Source organism: Mus pahari, chromosome 3 (assembly GCF_900095145.1).
Source record: "Mus pahari chromosome 3, PAHARI_EIJ_v1.1, whole genome shotgun sequence".
Taxonomy (NCBI): domain Eukaryota; kingdom Metazoa; phylum Chordata; class Mammalia; order Rodentia; family Muridae; genus Mus; species Mus pahari.
In genome coordinates, this window is record NC_034592.1 from 18,987,534 (window position 1) to 19,006,796 (window position 19,263).

General features: G+C 45.9%; 1 protein-coding gene and 1 pseudogene across 2 annotated transcripts in view; one reads left to right on the forward strand and one right to left on the reverse strand.

Annotated features, from left to right (window-relative positions):
* Positions 1-19,263, forward strand: part of Abl1 (ABL proto-oncogene 1, non-receptor tyrosine kinase) — a 110,722-nt gene that overhangs the window by 22,488 nt on the left and 68,971 nt on the right. The window lies entirely within an intron of this gene.
* LOC110318648 lies at positions 56-694 on the reverse strand (annotated as a pseudogene). Its single transcript, XR_003843519.1, has one exon. The product of XR_003843519.1 is annotated as a 60S ribosomal protein L13a pseudogene (transcript).

A 19,263-nucleotide genomic window follows, 5' to 3' on the forward strand; every position in this document is an offset into this window, starting at 1 on the left:
CCTTTGGTTCCCACTTCCCTGGTCGGCGGCAGAGGAAGGGCAGGCCAGGCAGGCATGAGGCACAAACAGTCTTTATTGGGTTCACACCAGGAGTCCGTTGGTCTTGAGGACCTCTGTGAACTTGCAGATTTTCTTCTCCACATTCTTTTCTGCCTGCTTCCGTAGCCTCAAGATCTGCTTCTTCTTCCGATAGTGCATCTTGGCCTTCTCCTTCCGTTTCTCCTCCAGAGTGGCTGTCACTGCCTGGTACTTCCCACCCGACCTCATGAGCCAGCCGCCCCAGGTAAGCAAACTTCCTGGTAGGCTTCAGCCGCACAACCTTGAGGGCAGCAGGGACCACCATGCGCTTTTTCTTGTCATAGGGTGGAGGGATCCCATCCAACACCTTGAGGCGTTCCAAGGCAGCCTGTCCTCTCTTGGTCTTGTGGGGCAGCATGCCTCGCACAGTGCGCCAGAAAATGCGGCTGGGGGCTCGGAAGTGGTAGGGGCCTCGGGAAGAGTTGGTATTCATCCGCTTCCGGAGAAAGGCCAGATATTTTAACTTGTTTCTGTAGAAGTTTCCAGAAATGTTGATGCCTTCACAGCGTACGACTACCACCTTCCGGCCCAGAAGCACTTGCTTGGCCACAATGGCCACCAGGCGGCCCAGAAGATGGCCTCGGCCATCCAATATCAGAACCTGCCCCTCCGCCATCTTCAGCAGCCGCTGCAGCTTACTTCTACAGGAATACAGATGAGGTCCTGTTGCCTCTCGGGTTTCAGCTCTCTGGAGCTCACATCCCACATGAACTTGAAGCTAATTCATCCAGCTAAGATCTTGCCTGGGTTCCAGTGCCACCAAACAGCTATGGTGGCCATCATTTCTCTCTTTCCGATGTAAGAAATCTGTTTCAGTTTTCAGACCTCTCTGTTTTCCCTGCCCTGACACATTTGGAAGACTGATATCCCCTTCATTCATGGTCCTGGTTTTTATTTTTTTATTTTTGTAGTGTTTATGGATGTTTTGCCTGCATATATATCTGTGTACCACATATGTTCCTAGTTCCCACAGAAGCTGGAAGAGGGCACCAGACTCTCTGGAGCTAGAGTTACAGTTTTGGGCTTTCATGTAGGTGCTGGGAATTGAACCTGAGTTCTTTAGAAGAGCACCCAGTGCTCTTAAACACAGAGCCATCTCTACAGGCCCCAAGTGAATTGTATTCAAGTGCATGTGTATTATGGAGGTATGAAATTGAACATGTCACCAGTAACTCCATTGTCCATCCTTAATTTTTCATTTGCTTATTAAGACTTTAGTCTGTGTGGGGGCTTTGTGTTATAATGGCATGGCAGTTCATACCTAGAAACCCAGAACTTGAGAGGCAGAGGTAGGAGGATTGCTATGAGTTCAAGACTGACGTGAGCTCCATGATAGCTTGGGCTACATAATGAGATACTATATATATATATGTAAAAAAAAGAAAATTAGGGGAGGGGTCCGGGGAGATGGCCCACCAGTGAAGTGCTTGAAAGCATAAGGGTCTGAGTTCAGATCCCAGAACCCATGTAAAGGCCAGGCTGGGGTGTGCGTCTGTACTCACAGTTTCAGGAAGGTGGTGACAGGTGAGTCCCCAGAGCTTGTTGGTCATCCATTCTAGCCGAATCAGTGAGTTCCAGACCAATGAGACCCTGTCTCGAAAACAAAGGTGACTGAGGAAGATCCTGACATCATTGGCCTCTGGCCCTCACATATGTGCATGCACCAAAAGACCTAACACACTCACAGACACACACACACAGACACACACACCATAAATGACTCCTACTTTCTGAATTCAGATGAGCATAATTAACTTTGTTATCAGTCTTGGTTTAACTCCTATCTTATTTAACTGAGTCAGTGGCTTATACACTACCTGTTACCCGTGTTTGGATAACGCATCATCTTAAAATAGAGTGCCTCCAGGTGGCACTTGGGAGGCAGAGGTAAGCTGACTCTGTGAATTCCAGGCCAGGCTGGTCTATGTAGGGAGTTCCAGACCAGCTAGTGTTGCATACTGAGACCCTGTCTAAAACAAAACACCCCAAAACCCCAAAAGAATTATTTCTGGTGTGTGGGTCAGGGATTCAGCAATCCCTTGTATGGATGATTCCAGCTGTGGCTGCTTACAAGGCTGCAATCAGATGTCACTGTGCCAAGACCCTCATCCTCATGCTGTCATCTAGAGTTCTTTGCAGAGGCCCCTCTCTACAGGCTGCTTTCTCTATAGCAAGCAATCCAGGAGACTAAAGTCAGAAGCCACACTGTGATCTCCTATTGGCTCAGAAGTCCCACATTTGATCTGTTTTGGTTGGTTGGTTGGTTTTTCGAGACAGGGTTTCTCTGTGTAGTCCTGGCTGTCCTGGAACTCACTCAGTAGACCAGGCTGGCCTCAAACTCAGAAATCCGCCTGCCTCTGCTTCCCAAGTGCTGGGACTAAAGGTGTGCGCCACCACTGCCCGGTGACATTTGACTATGTTATGTCCCTTTGGTTGCAGAGGTTAGCAGTGATGGAGGGCACTTACTAAGCAGGTGCCATTATGAACATTTGGAAGCCAGTCACCAAGCTGCCATGAGTGAGCTTTGTGTACATCCATCTTTGATATAAGACATGGATAACATACACTCACTTTAGTTTATAGTGAGCCCTCAGAAACCCTTAGTCATGACTGTGTTTGTGCTGTTACCCCCACCCCCTCTCTGCATCCTCTTCTGCCAAGGAGGAGAAATGGACTGAGCATCATGGTAAGGCAAGAGAGGAGGCCACTTAGCAGGATCATAAACTTAGAAAGACGCTGGACTGAAAGGCTCTTGGAAGATGGGATGGCCAGATGAAGGTCATGGCTGGGGAAGGTGCTGGGTGGGGACGCATGCTGTGAGAGGGACAGCCCAGTAACTGTCACTTTGGGGGACAGCAGATCTCTAGGCATATAGATAAACTGACCCCGGCTGAAGGATTGGAGCAGGGCTCTTCTCCCCTACACAAGAGACTGTTCTCCACAAGCTCTCTCCCTAGACCATGCTCCCTCCCTACAGAGGGGCTTTACCCTGCCTTTTATTCCACTGGTGTGCTTAGTTTATGGGGTGGAGTGGAATTGAGTTCTGATGGATGTACCATGATCTGGAACCTGCAGGTTCCTGCTTTGGTGGCACTGTGTTTCCTTTGGCTTGTTATTGCGGGCCAATCAAGTGCGTTGTGTTCTGGATCTGACACCGAGTTTGGACAAGTTTTATCTTTTTATAGGACAAAACACCCCTATGCCTAGCCACTAGTCCAAGCAGCTGATTGGCCAGCTCTTCTGAAGCCTGATGTCCCTCCACTCAGTTCTTTAGCAGAAGTTGCTCATTTGGGAGTTGTTACCTTGTGAAGATTTTCTGTGGTCTGAGGGGTTGAAGCATGATGTCCTGTCTTACTAAGTTGTCAGACTGACCTAGAATTCTTCATGTGGCTCAAGTTGCTGTCAAAAATTTTGATTACTTTCTGTGTGTGCGCGTGTGTGCATGTGCGTGAGAGACAGAGGGAGACATGCAGAGAGACACACACAGAGAAGAGTATGTGTATATACATCAGTGTGTATGTGTAGAGGTCAGAGGACAGCCTGCAAGAGTAGGACCATTTGGGTTGTCAGGCTTGGTGGGAAGTATCTTTACCCACTGGCCTGCCAAGCCATTTTTGAACTCAGGATTCTCCCACTCAGCCCTCAGAGTACTGGATGCCACCCTATTCAAGTTCAGGGTGATTCTTGTATGTTCATATGATGAACCATGTCATTTCCTCTGGACTTGAAAGTTTTCCAAGATGCTATGAAGGCAGCTCTATATTTACAAACTATACTTTTTGGAGGTGGGGTGGGGTGGGGTAGGGTGTTCCCTTGTTTTGGTGAGGAAGCCCATGGCTTGTAGCTCAGCAACTTCTCAGTGGGCTTTGATGTGGGTGCACAGACCATGGGGTTATGCTGCAGTGAACACTGGAGCAGCCTAGGGCACTCTGCTGCTGTTGAGCCCTCCCTTGTAGACTACTATAAGGAACTGGGATCATGGTTACAACTGTAAGTGGTGGGCTGGGTGACTTGCTCTCCTGAGCAGCCAGCCCCCCTCGTGAGACAACCATTTGCTATCTTTCTCTCAGAACCTTCTGTGTGATCTTTTTTGATTGTTTGTTCATTTGGTTTGGTTTTTTGAGACAGGCCTTACTATGTAGCCCTTGCTGTCCTGGAACTTAGTATGCAGAACAGGCTGGCCTTGCACTCAAGAGAGTCACTTGCCTCAGCCTCCTGAATGGCTTAATTAAAGGCATGTGCCATGATCCATTTAAAAAATGATTAAAAAATTATTTTATGAGTATGAGTGTTTTGCCTGAAAATATATATACATCTGTAAGTGCCTAGTTCCTGCGTAGGCCAGAAGAGGGTGTTGAATCTCCTGGAGTTGGAGTTACAGGTAATTGTGAGCCACCTGACATGGGTGCTGGGAACCTAACCCAGATCTTCTGCAAAACCAGCAAGGGCTCTTAACAGCTGAGCCATGTCTCCAGCCCTCCACGAGCCACCTTTGTACATTTCTACTTTTTAACTGTAAGTTTCTAGGCGTGTATTAAAAGGATCTCTGTTTTTATCGGTTTTTGATCTGTTTTACTAACTGCTCCTCTGATAGCTGTAGTAACAATGACAGATTAGGGATTACTTTATATATATTTTTAAGATTTATTTATTTATTTTATGTATATGAGTACACTGTAGCTGTACAGATGGTTGTGAGCCTTCATGTAGTTGTTGGGTATTGAGTTTTTTAGGACCTCTGCTTGCTTTGTTCGCTCTAGCCCAAAGATTTATTATTTATTATTATATTATAAATACACTGTAGCTGTCTTCAGATGCACCAGAAGAGGGCGTCAGATCTCATTACAGGTGGTTGTGAGCCACCATGTGGTTGCTGGGATTTGAACTCAGGACATTCAGAAGAGCAGTCAGTGCTCTTGCCAGCTGAGCCATCTTGTCAGCCCTAGGAATTACTTCTTTTTTTTTCTTTTCTTTTCTTTTCTTTTTCTTTTTTTTTTTTTTTTGGTTTTTTGAGACAGGGTTTCTCTGGCAGAGTCTGTTTCTGGACTGTTCCTTGAGCTCCCCACTCTCTATTCTCTTCTTTATGTCACAGGATTAATAACTTAATACATGTTTTGGTGTGTTTTCATAGTCTACCAGGTTTCCCAACCTCGACCTTAGTTGTCCTGATTGCTAAGTGACTGTGCAGCTTGTTAGAGGAGCTGCTGTCATCAGAACTGGGTAAAGAAACAGTTGTGAGGGGACAACATCCACCAGATTGAGTTTGTGGGTTGGAGTCAAGTGGGTGCAGGCCGCTGTCACAGCTACAGTGTACTTACATATAATAAATAAATAAATCTTAAAAAAAAACACTTTCTAACATGAAATTCAGTCATCAAAATGCATACTAAGGGGCTAGAGAGATGACTCAGTGGTTAAAAGCTCCAACTGCTCTTCCAGAGGTCCTGAGTTCAATTCCCAGAAACCCACATGGTGGCTCACAACCATCTGGAATCAGATGTCCTCTTCTGGTGTGTCTGACAGCTAAAGTGTCCTTATATAAAATTTTAAAAATGTATACTAAGGAGATCTGTCTAGAACAAATGATTTGACTGAATTAACTAGTAGATGGCAAGACCCCATCTTTTAAAAAAAGGGGGGGGAAGACAAGTGAACTTAGAAAACTTAAAAATATCCATAATAGCTGGGCAGTGGTGGCCCTCCCCACACGCCTTTAATCCCAGCACTTGGGAGGCAGAGGCAGGCACAGATTTCTGAGTTCCAGGATAGCCTCGTCTACAGAGTGAGTTCCAGGATAGCCAGAGCTACACAGAGAAACCCTGTCTCAGAAAACCCATAAACAAACAAACAAACAAACAAACGCATGCATGCATGCTCAGGCTGCCCCCAAAGTAGTTTTGGGCTCAAGTGATCCTCCTTCCTCAAACTCCCGGTGTTAGGATTATGAACACATACGAGCCACATCATCCTGTCTTCCCTGTCCTCTTCCTTTTTCCATGAAGTTGTTCATTTAGCAAAATACCCTTACTTCACAGGTTCTTCAGCTCCAACAACTAGGTGACCCCTCCCCTCCCTGCCCATCAAAAGTCAGCATTGGCTTTTTGGAAGAAGTGTCATGTGGATCATGACATTTTTTTGGTAATGCTGGGGATGGAATCACGGCTGTACATGCCAATTGAAAGTATGTTACCACTAAGTTACCTGTATCCTGACCACTCATAAAGATCTTCTTCACTAGATTTTTCTCCCTCACAGTCAGCTCTGTTCTTTTCCCAAGCATGTCTCTTAACACAGGAAAGTATACCCTGGACCCCTCAATGGAAACTACCTGGTTCCTGCAAGCAGGAGAGCTTACAGGACCCCTTCTTCAAAGCTGCAGTTTTATTTATTTTTATTTATGTGTATGTGCTTGCTTGTCTGTATGTATACCATGTATGAGCAGTGCCCACAGAAGCCAGAGGAGTGCATCAGATCCTCTGGAGCTGGAGTTGCAGATAGTTGAGTACCTGATGTGGAGCTGGGAACTGAACCCGGTCCTCCACGTCACATACTTAACCACTCCCAGCTTCCCCCTTTCCCTTTGACTTTTGATGGACAGGGAGGAGAGGGGTCACTAGGTTGTTGGAGTTGGGGAACCTGTGAAGTAAGGGTATTTTGCTAAATGAACAACTTCATGGAAAGCATGGAGCAGACTGCCTCTGTTAGTAGCATAGAGCTTATTAGGACAGTTTGCTTGGTGAGAGACCCTCCCCACACCACAGACAATGATAACTAATTGTGTGTTCTCAGTCTCATTAAGCTCCTACCCTAGTCTCATCAAGAGGCCCTGGGAACCCTTGAATCAACCAAGACACAGTGATCAAGAAGGGTTTGGATATGCCAGAGGAATAGTAAGTTAGGTACCGTCCAGGATGGTCAGACGTGGCGGATTGAGGGGTCCCTGTGCTCAGGGATCCATCCTGAAAACATGGATTAAATACTTGTGTTGGAAGCTATACCTGACATTCTCTTCAGAATCCTTTTGAATTAAACTAGAACCCCAGTTGCAGCTCATGTGCAACAATGGCATTGAACAACTGAAGTACTGGGGGCGGGGGCGCTAGTTCTGTCCTCTCAGCCTTGTCCATACAGCAGCTGATGGGAAGTGGCCTTATGGGAGTGGCTTAGAAAGGTGTTGCCAGTGCTTATGGAGCCTCCTCCGATGTAGAGAGGACTGGGCACATAGACGTGTGGATATGGTATGTGCAGCACAATTCTTTGAGATGGGAATATGTACAGTGGAGAGGCCAGGGTCTTTTTCAGTGAAATTCAGCAGCAGATATAAAGAGATAGACAGTGTTTAGTGTATGACCAGATCAGCAAGCTGTAACATGATGAGGAATTACAAAGTTCATAAAGACCAAAGGCTAACTAGAGCAGGTTGCTCCATGGGCCGCCCAGTCAGTTGTTTAACTTTTGTAAAATGTAACTTCCTTGCCTTGTGAAAGCACAGTGGACATTGAGTTTGGAAAGCTGAACTGTCCTCATCTTTACTGCATTTCATTTCAAGATTCTAGGGTTATTGATATACAGCCCCCTGCCATCAGTCTCGCCCCCTATACTGCTCTGTGTAGTTGACAGATACAGACAGCATGAAATTGCCACACATTCTGGACAGAGAACAGTCCTATCAGTCACCTTAAAAATTCCCTTCCCTGTATGGGCATCTGTGGGCATCCCTTTCTCCCTGATCTGTTCCTGTAGCTCTGCCTTTCCCAGAATGGAAAGTCATACATGGTGACTTTTTTTTTTTTAAAGATTTATTTATTTATTATATGTAAGTACACTGTAGCTATCTTCAGACACTCCAGAAGAGGGCGTCAGATCTTGTTACGGATGGTTATGAGCCACCATGTGGTTGCTGGGATTTGAACTCCAGACCTTTGGAAGAGCAGTCGGGTGCTCTTACCCACTGAGCCATCTCACCAGCCCACATGGTGACTTTTGAGCCTTGCATATTTAACGAAACAGAATGAGCCCTGTTCTGGCTGAGCTGTGCTTCTCAGGGTGGGTGTGGCAGGGTGTGAGCACCCTGGGGTGGATGTGGCCTGGTGTGAGCTGTACTCTTCAGGTGGATGTGGTACAGCACAGTCATCCACTTAGCAGCTCCAGGGTTCTCAGCTCAAGGATGGACTAGCAGCTTTTGCTGCTCCATTCCTAACAGTTGTGTTTATTTATTTCTTTAACCCTAGAAGATCATTATTATATATAATGTATACCAGGCGGTGGTGGCACACCCATTAATCCCAGCACCTAGGAGGAAGAGGCAGATGGGCCTCTGAGTTTGAGGCCAGCCTGGTCTACAAAGATAGTTCCAGGACAGCTAGATCCCAGGTACACAGAGGAACTCTGTCAATTTTTTTATTTTTTGCATTTTATAGGAGAGAAAGGCAGAAGCCTATGGTTCTAGACCTTAAAACATCGACCCCTACTCTTCCTCTGCTACAGTTCCATGCTGCAACCCCTTGGGCAGTTCACTGGCAGTGTAGCCCCAGCTAACATGGGAGTGAGGAGCACAGGATAGGGACAGGTCATCTCTCCAATTGGAGTTTGGTTATGAAAGCAGGACTCTCTGGGCATGGAGATGGCTCAGCTGGTAAAGTCGCTTACCACTACACATGACGACCTGAATCCTACACCTGCACTCATTAAAAAACAACAAAATACAACACTTGTTCACAACACTTGTTCAAGAGGTTACCTGTTGCAAAGCTTTCAATAAGACATGGCCAGGTGTCGTTTCTGCACCATGCTAGGATCATACCCTAGACTGCCCACTTGCTAGGCAGGTGCCTGCTGCTGTGCTGTACTCCAGCTGCGACTTCAGATTGTGCTAGGCTGTGCAACTAACCTTGTCACCCTTTCCAATGTGACACTGCCACTTAACTGTGGAGCATGCACTAAAACCATTTACCACCTGGTAGCATTTTCTTAGAAAACAAAATTAGATGTTAGCATTGAGTATTAGGAATAGAATTGATTAGGAGCAGTTTGTATTCTGTACATTTAAAGTGCAAGGTTTTGGTTTTTGTTTGTTTTGTTTTCTTGGCTCTGAGATATTGAGCTATCAGAACATAGGCATACTTGTTCTTTTAGGCAGCTAACACACTCATATGAACTAACTGGTGTTGATCTGCTCAGAGCTTCCCAGTGTCTACACTGAGAAGTCTGTGCTTACCAGGAAGACAAATGAGTCCATAAAGAAAATGCTGTGGGTGTTTCTTCAGAGCCTGGTGTTTAGGGAGAGCAGTGGACACACTAGTTCTCCTGCGTAACAGGTGTGTATTTTGACTGTTGTATGTTACCTACACAAATCTGTGATCCCAGATTCACTCCCGTTCCCTGGTGCCACCCAGCACCTCACATGTCATCCTCACACTCCAGCATCATCTGCAGAGTTAATGCCCTCACCACCCCCTTCCCAGATGGCCGCCTGGGATCCCATTGTGCTAACTATGAGCAGTGTTCATCTCTCCACCTTCAGACCTCAGCTTTGCTGGAATCTCTGGGTGGTGGTGGCCACTTCCTGCCTGTTTAATTTAAGGCTCGTATTCTGAACACCCTGAGCACTTGTCTCTGTCCACCATCTTGACTCAGAGTTCTGCTTGCCCTTTCATGTCAAGCTGTAACTGGATAATTACTGTGTGTGCTGGACAGAGACACGGGCCAGGAGGCCAGGAGGCCAGGGCATGGAAATCTCTGGAGGAGCCACCAACTTAGTTAGAATTATTTCAGATCCCTTGTGTTTTGCAAAGTTGTCATTTTCTCTTTGAAAATTTAAAAGAAAAGATCCATGATAAGTAGGAAAGAAGAAAATTATCTAACAGAAAATCATGGTTGGGACTTAAGTAGCAGGCGTTGATGTTTTAAACCAAAGTCCCATCTTAGAATCTCTTCTTGTTCACCAGACAGCCCCACTGTCCTAAGGGGATTGCAGCTGCCAGGTGAAGGACATCTGCAGTTGCAGTGACACAGTGGAGATGTGTGTGCAGCTTTTTAAGATAATTAAATGGTAGTTATGGCAACAGTGATCAACAGAGAGAGGAAGGAGGAGATCCTGGAAATGCAGCTGCTGCATTTCAGAATCATTATTCATGGTGATAGAACTGTGTACTATGAAAATTCCATTCATCTTTGCCTCCCTGCTGCCCCCACTGGCTCCTGATTCAGAGTTGCTGATATGTAGGTGATGAGGTACCAACCCCACCTCAGAAACCTAGCCAGTGAGCCTGGAGACAATGGCAAGACACTAGTCTCCAGTTCCAAAGTGTAAAGGGCCTAAGCCTGTTTAGCCCTGTCTACACTTATGGAGAAAAAGTAAATAGAACAGTTCAGGGACCATGGAATGGAGCCATGGGAAAAGGCAGTTGCTCTCACGTTTGAATCCCAGAACCCACATGGTAGAGGAAGAGATTTGACCTCCATGTGTACTGTGGCACACATATATGTGCACACACACATACAGAAGAGTTAAGTGTCAATGTTTTTAAAGTTTTAAATGTCTGCACAAAGTAATGGCTCCATCACAGCATCTTCTAGAGGCAGTAGTGTATTTATGGGTAACATGTCTTGAGTACCCAAGTGAAACATAGCATAAATGCTGTATGTATAGTCTCTTATGTGGAGAATGATTTTGAGTTTTTTAAAAAATCATACTCTAAGCTGGGTGTGGTGGTTCATGCCTTTAATCCGAGGACTCAGGTGGCAGAGTCAGGTGGGTCTCTGTGAGTTCCAGACTAGCCTGGAGAGTTCCAAGACAGCCAGGGCTACATAAATGAACCTCACTCAAAAAACAAACACAATTCATACTGTAAACCAGGTGTGGTAGTGTACAGCATGCCAGCACTCAGACAGGGAAACAGAGAGTGTGACGCCAGCCTGGGTGGCTCTCTCCTGGAGACTGACTTTGGTGACTGTAGGGTTGGTTAGAAAACCCTTGAATGTTAGATCTTAAAGAAGTGTGGGATGATAAATTTTAATCTCTTTTTCCCATGTAAATAGGACATAGAATTGGGTTTGTGGTCTGTGGTCTGACCTGCCCAGGTGGGTTCTCCATTGTTCAACTGCTTCCAACTTCTTAGGGAGGGAGGGAGGAAGGGAGGGAGGGCCCATGGTGCTCTTGGGCAGTTCTAGTCTACTACCAGGCTGACTGCAATGGATTTCAGTGGGGAGTCAGAGATGGCTCTCCTACCTAGTGTTCATTAACCTGCAACTGCACTTAGATGCACCATTCATACTGGATTCAAATGGTAGCTTTTGTTTTGTTTTAAGAGGGTTTTTGTTGTTGTTATTGTTTGTTTATATTGGCAGGGTTTCACTATGTAGACCAGGTTGGCCTCAAACTCACAGATCTGCCTACTTCTGCCGTCTGAGTGCTGGGATTAAAAGTGTGTGCTACCGTATCTAGCTTTGAAGAGAACATCTTACTATAATGAAAACTGAAAGGATGATTCAAATTCCTGCCTGTAATATGTCTTTTATATTGCCAGCTGAGTCATTTTCTTAGTGTGTTCTCAGAATGTGCTATTTTGATACATTTGAAGACTAGAGAATTCCCTGAGACATTTATTCCCCCTCAACCATCTAAATCTCTGCTGCCTTTTTCTTCTCTAGTCTCGAAATGAGGTTCTGGGCAGGAGATGAAAGAGGAGGGGCAGGGTAGCGTGGTCCAGGGACTGTCAGTGTGACCTGTGTAGGGATTTAACGAGTAGTCTGTTAGGACTGACTGCTCCTATGCATTTACATGTGGATGTTTTCATGTGTGTCTGTGCACCTGAAGATAAGCATGTGAGTTAATCCTTAATGCAGTGGTATATCCTCTTTTACTTCATTTTGAAAACTTCTGGCTATAACCACTAGTGAATTTCATGACCAAGGACCAATCCTATTTGGCCCGACTGATAATGACAGAGCACAGGCTGTAAAAGGAAGTCTTAAACCCAAGCCTTCCTTTAGCCTGATGGATCCATCAGTTAGTTGCTGGTCTACTTTAAAGCATCATACCTAGGATATATGCGTATATAGACATATGCCCATGGGAGATGACTCCTGAGAGATGCTGGACTAGACTCCAGAGAAGGGTGGAACCTTTCTTGAGGACATCAGGAGAGGGAGGGTGGTCTTGTCAAGACCATTTATTTATTTATTTTTATTTATTTATTTATTGGTTTTTCTAGACAGGGTTTCTCTGTGTAGCCCTGGTTGTCCTGGAACTCACTCTGTAGACTAGACTGTCCTGGAACACAGAAATCCACCTGCCTCAGCCTCCCAAGTGCTGGGATTAAAGGTGTGGGGAGGGCTACCACTGCCCCGCTATTACATTCAAGCCATTAAAGGTAGCCTAGCTCTCTTGTAGAGTTGAAGACTGTAGTGAAAAGTGACCCCTAGCAATTCTAAGCCTTAAGGGTTGATGCTTCATAAGTTAGTTGTATGGGGTTTCATTTGTTTGTTTTGCCTCCTTTATATGGATCCCAGGGAGCAAATGGATGGATGGCTGTGTCTACTGTGTAGGATACTGTTCACACTGCCTATGGGCAGCCTCATTTCCTTCCTTTCTTTCTTTCTTTCTTTCTTTCTTTCTTTCTTTCTTTCTTTCTTTCTTAAGAATAATTTATTTATTTATCTTATGTACACACACAGTAGCTGTCTTCAGACACACCAGAAGAGGGCATTGGATCCTATTACAGATGGTTGTGGGTCATCTGTAATAAGTTGTAGTTGCTAGGAATTGAACTTAGAACCTCTGGAAGAGCAGTCAGTGTTCTTAACAGCTGAGCCATTTCTCCAGCCCCTTAAGGTTGTCTTCTAAGGAGAGAACTCAAAATGAACCCTGCATGCCTGTGTGTGTTTTTGAGATAAGTTTTTTTTTTTGTCCTTGTGTAGCCCTAGATGCTCTGAAACTCACTATGTAGTGTCCTTGAATTTACAGAGTTTCTCTCACATCTGCCTCCCAAATAGTAAGATTAAAGACTTATGCCACTAAACGTGTGTGTGCGTGTGTGTATGTGTGTGTGTGTGTGTGCACACGCGTGCACGCACACTTTAAGAGAATATATGCAGAGAGAAAATTCAGTCTGGCAAGATGGCTCAATGAGTAAAGGTACTTGCTGCCAAGCCTGATGACCTGAGTTCAATCTGGAAACCCCATAATGGAAGGAGAGAATTGGCTCCCACAACTTTTACTCTGCCTTTTTTTAAAGGCATGGAGTAAAATTAAGTCCTGTTCTCTAAGTTTTGTCTGTTTTTCAGAGCCATTTTAACTTAAAATCTACATTATTTCATGCTTTAGAAGTTCCTCTAAAGTCAGGATGAATAAGAATGTAAATAGTTTCATTTACAGACATTCCATGAGTGTCAGAAATTTAGCAGGGCTGGGCCTGCTTAGTACCTGGGTGGGAGAAAGCCTTGGTTTGGTTAGCATGTGGAATGATGGAATATGAATTTAATGTGACCCTTAGAGTCAGATCCAGAGATGTATAATGTCCTCTGCACTTTCAGGTTCATGTACTTGTCTGAGACATGGTAACTTAGTAGGGTTGTAGATTTATATCCACCTTCTTCTAGCTGTGCAAAGAGAATTTACAGCAGAAAAACAGAACAGTACAGCTGCGGTGTGTACCTCAGAACTGTCTTGAGGAGAAAGTGGTCCAAATTCAGCTACCTCTTGTGCTTAACAGTCTCTTACTTATCAATTCTGTGCCTGTATTTCCTGCCTTTACCCAGCCCCCTGTTAAAAATGGTGTCCAGGTGTCAGATCTTCTGACTAGGCCCCTTCCTGTTTGTGTTTTTCTCCAGAACTATAGTCTGTTCTGGCTAATGACACTGTTTTGATTTTTTTCCTTTTGTCTCTGTCCAGGGACCTTTCCTTTCATATATCCACACAGGGGAAGGTGGGCACCCTCAACTTGAACTTGAGTGTGCCTTCCTCCGCACACAAACTATGAGAGACTCTGAGTGTTCAAATCTAGCTCCCTGTGCTTATTCATCCCTTCTGCTTTGTGACTTCCACATGGCTGGTTGAATGGGAAGTTGATGTGGCCTTCTCTCAGGACTTGCACGAGGAAGTAAATACAAAGCCTCAGTACTTGGCCTCAGTCTAACTGTCTTCCTTCCTCCTTGCTCCCTCCCGTCTGTCTCAGTCATCAGTCTGCTGCCCCTCACCTCCAGGTCCGGTCTCCTTCAGCATGCTTTGTAAGCATAGCTTCTGTGCAGCCTGCCCGGTGCCAGGCTTGCTAGCACAGGTGCTCACAGGACCCTACCAGGTCATAGTGGGAGAAGGGATCTTTTCTTGTTCCCAGTGTGAGCCCAGGAGGACCACTGAGCTGCCGCACGGCTGGTACAGTACTGTACTCAGTCTCACACTCCAACACATCCTTTTCCCCAGACCAGTTCAGCCTCTGTCCCCAGCAGGCTGTGTGTTCCTAAAGAGGTCTGGGTCTGAGCTGTAGGCGGGAGGGAGACTCTGGCAAGGTCATAATAATTTCCTACTGCATGTCCTCAGCTTGGGTGGCAGGCGATTTACTAATTATGCTTCTGCCTTCCACTTCCTGCCCCGAAGACCTATCTTCCTTCTGTGTCTCTTGGGTACCTACAGGTGTGTGATTTATGGAGCTCAGTGCTGATGTGGGCAGGCTGAGGGCATGGGAAGGTTGGTTGGTTGGTTTTACCTACATGCCACACCATGCAGGTCCCCTTGGGGAAGTGCCAGGTTTGCTGAGGGCCAGAGGGGATGAAGGGAGAGTCTTCCTTGCAGACTGTGTGGGGAATGAAAGGTGGATGGAGGAGACTGCTTAGGGTCGGCTGGTGTGGCTGGTGTGGCTGGTGTGGCTGGTGTGGCTGACTCTGGAGGCCTTGGGGCACTGGCTGCTCTTTGTTGTGTGGCAGCTTCCATGGGTGATGTAGGGCAGGAAAATTCTGGGTGTGCATATGTGAGGTACGTAAGGAAGTGGGTGCAAGCATGGGCTCTGGATTTCAGGCTGCTCAAAAGACAAACGTAAAACCTAAGAAAGCCATCACACGCTGTTGGCTGAAGTCGCTTTTTGTTAGCTGCCAGCCTCGTACACAAAGATTTTGGTTGGAATTGTTGCTGTGATTTCTGTCTCTTGTCTGAACCCTGACATCATCTTGTCCCTTGAATTTGCAGAAGTGATGACACTTGGGGTTGACTCTTTGCTTTCTCTTCTTTTTGAGCTCTGATGGCAGGAAAGGGCTGGACCTGTCTTCTGTCATTTCTTCCTCTGCCATGTGCAGTAAATGTACCTGTCAACTTGTTCCAGCAGGGTTCTGAAGTAATTTTGCCAAGCCAAACAATGTTACTCTAAAAATATACTGTGTTTCAAAATTAGTCTTTAGCTTGGAAAGGTTGTTATACAATTAAATAGAAAAACTAACTCAGACATATATAGATGGAAGGAAAGAGAACATTAGTCAGAATCCAAAGACTATGTCCTCCACTAAGAATCTTGTTCTGAATTTGGCCTGTGTAGGCCATTCCGGTTTTCCTTCCAAGTTTTTTTTTTTTTTTTGGGGGGGGGACTAAAATTACATTTACTCCTTACTTGTATGTGTGTGTGTGTGTGTGTGTGCTTTAGTGCCCTTGTGCAGGTGGAGTGCAAGGCCAATTGTGGGAATCTGTTCTCTCCTTTAATCATGTGGGGTTTGGGGACTGAGCTTAGGTATTCAGGCTTGTCAGTAAGTGCAGTTACCTGCTAAGCCATCTTGCCTTTCACTGGCTGGTCTAGTTAGGGTTCCTATTGCTATAATAAAACACCCTGAGCAAAGAAAGCAACCTGGGGGAACTAGTATTTGAACAGGAGCTCTAGCAGGGCAGGAACCGGAGGCAGGAGCTGATGCAGAGGCCTGCTTTCTCACAGCACCCAGGACCACCAGCCAGGGTGGTCCCCTCACAATGGGCCTGGCCCTCAATCATCAATCACTAAGAAAATGTCCCACAGACTTGCCTGATCTTATGGAGGCATTTTCTCAATTGAGGCTCCCTTTTCTCCAGGAACTCTAGCTTGTGTCAAGTTGACATAGAACTAGCCAGCACACTGGCTCTCCTGGTTTGGTTTGGTTTGGTTTTTGCTATGGCAAATACTCCTAGAGTATGACTTTTCCTTTCTCTTCTATCCTGCTGTGTCACAGTGCAGAGCTAGCAGTGCTAGACTGCTCTTCTGTTCTTGGAGCCAGACTCTTGGTAAGACACTGACATTGTGTTACTGGTTTTCTTTGTCCAACTCAGTCCTTGGTTTTCTTAGCATCATGCACTTCAGTTCTCTGTGCATGTCTGTGCTTGGTGGGGGCTCTTGGATGAAACAGAACTTGCCCTGTGCTTCTCCCTCAGTAGCTGGCCTCTGACTTGAGTCAGTGAAGAACACAGCAGGCAGTGATTTTTGCTTCTGTCCCATTCCCAGAAGCAGCAGAGCCCTGTCAGGGTCCCAAAGGCAGGAAGGGCCTTGATCTTCCTCTCAGGTCAAAGTGCTTGCACTGCATAGAACAGGGGTCCTATATCCAGACGGGCTGTCTCCAGTCTTGAAGTCTACTCCTAAGCACCTGCTGGAGAAGACCTTGCAAGGAACTCTGTGTAGGACTCCCAGGAATTCTACAGTTGTCTAGCCCATGTTCAGCTTTCTAAGAATTTATGAACATGTAAGCTGTGCTTCCTGTGTGGTTCTGTAGCAGTCACCCCATTCTCCTGGACTTTGGGGATGGTCACACATTTTGCATGCATATCTCTCTTTGGAGAGATTATAGCTCGTTAGAATTCAATCCCCCTGTATCTATGTGATCTCACTCTGATGAGCTCAAGAGAAGCTGTGATTTTATGGCTGTCAGGCAAGTTCTCCTGGGATTTCAGTGACAAGCATAGAACATTTTGTTTTGTTTTGAGATAGCAACTCTTTGCAGTATTGTCTGGCTTCCAGGCTGTCCTCACAGAGATCATCCACCTGCCTCTGCCTCCTGAATGCTGGGACTAAAGGTGTGTGCTACTACCGCTGTGGGCAAATTGAGGCAAAGGCTTCTGACCCAGGTTCTAGGGTGGTTGTGAGAGGCAGGTGTCTTAGTCAGGGTTCTATTCCTGCACAACATCAGGACCAAGAAGCAAGCTGGGGAGGAAAGGGTTTATTCGGCTTACATTTTCATACTGCTGTTGATCACCAAAGGATGCAGGACTAGAACTCAAGCAGGTCAGAAAGCAGGAGCTGATGCAGAAGCCATGGAGGGATGTTCTTTACTGGCTTGCTCAGTCCACTCTCTTATAGAACCCAAGACTACCAGCCCAGAGATGGTCCAACCCACAAGGTCACTAATTGAGAAAACGTCCTGCAGCTGGATCTCTTGGAGGCATTTCCCCACCTTAAGCTCCTTTCTCTGTGATAACTCCACCTGTGTCAAGTTGACACAAAACTAACCAGTACAGCATGAATTTCCATATTTAGAAGCTCATCAAACTCCAGAAGAGTAGGAAAGGCTGGAGATTAGGTCTAAACATGAACCTGTAGAATATCAAAAATGGAACAAATTCTATAAATATCTATAGAGAAAAGACAGAGCAGACCTAGAGAGATCAGCAAGTAACTGTTGGTTTTTGTACAGTGAGAACAGACTAGACACAAACATTCAAGAAACAGCACTTAACCTAGAATTATAGAACCATAAAGCCAACCTTTAAGATTGAGAGTGAGCCAGGCATAGTGGCACAGGTCTTTAATTCCAGTACTAGGGAGGCAGAGGCAGGTGGATTTCTGTTTGAGGCCAGCCTGGTCTACATTATGAGTTCCAGGACAGCCAAAGATATATATATGGTGAGACCCTTTTGCAAACATACATGACATCAGTCATATAAAAACAAAAAGAATTTACTGCAAAAAATACATCATCAAAGGACATTTTCAATGGTGCATTTCAGGGGAAGTGAACACAAGAAGGAAGGGCTAACATTGAGGGAGAGTTCCTGTGGACCTAGGCTCGTTAGTTTGCCTGGAGGTCACACCTAATCATGCTTTCTTCCCATGGGAAAGTAGGCTACAAATGCTCCCAGGAGGCACACTGTGCCCTTTGGGTTCTCTTCCAGGATAAATGCTGTTCTGTTAGGACACACAACCCTTAGCTGGGTCGCACAGCCTCTGGGGCTTTGTCTTTGCTAATGGGCCCTGTCTTCTTTGTTTGCAAATCTAGGTAGCACTGGACTTTGTGCCCTTCTGCAGGCCACAGGGCAGTCAGAGGCTTCAGCTGCCTCCAGGGAAGGTCTCTTCCATGCATCAGCTTGATGCTCTTCCTTTTCCTTCAGCGTCTTCTTGCCAGTGCTGCTCCTTCTAGACCTCCAGTTCTAGCTTGGTCTCCAGAACATACCTGAGGCCGAGAGCAGCTGCTTCCTGATCTTGCCTCCTGGACACAGGAAGGAAGTGCTGAGCTGGGGGTCAGATCTAAGATATGCTTGAACAATAGTTACCTTCTGTTTCCACTGTGGTACCTGAAAAATTTGCACTCCAGCAGAAGTGATGATGTCATATGAGGTAGTGGGGGTTATCTTCATAGACAGAGTTGCTAGGGCATAGAGAAGGTAAGGGACTTGTCTGATGGCATCAGGTTGTAAGGCGGAAAGACTGTTCTGGGCTTCAGTCAGATACTCTATTCCCTAATAGCACCTTGCCTCCTCATAGAAACAGCTGATAGAATGCTGCCCAGAGAGGCAGAGAGGCAGAGACAGATGGATCTCTGTGAGCTTGAAGCCAACTGGTCTCCATAAAGAGTTCTAGGACAGTCACGGCTCTGAGGAGAGGCCCTGTCTCAAAAACCAAACACCCCCCTGCCCCCTGCCCCCCCCCCAAAAAAAATCAGGGACTGGAGAGATGGCTCGATGGTTAAGAGCACTGACTGCTTCCAAGAGGACTCAGGTTCAGTTCCCAGCACCTACATGGCAGCTCACAACTCTCTGTAACTCCATGATCTGACCCCTCACACAGACAGGCATGCAGGCAAAACACCAGCGCGTACAAATAAAAATAGATAAGAGAATAAGAAAGGAAATGCTGCCTAACACCTGCCAGTGTGAAGGACATGGGGTGGGTCTGCTTTTTAATATTCCTGTCAATACAGAGGAATTTCTTTTTTCTTAATTATTATTTTATATGTGTGGAAGTTTTG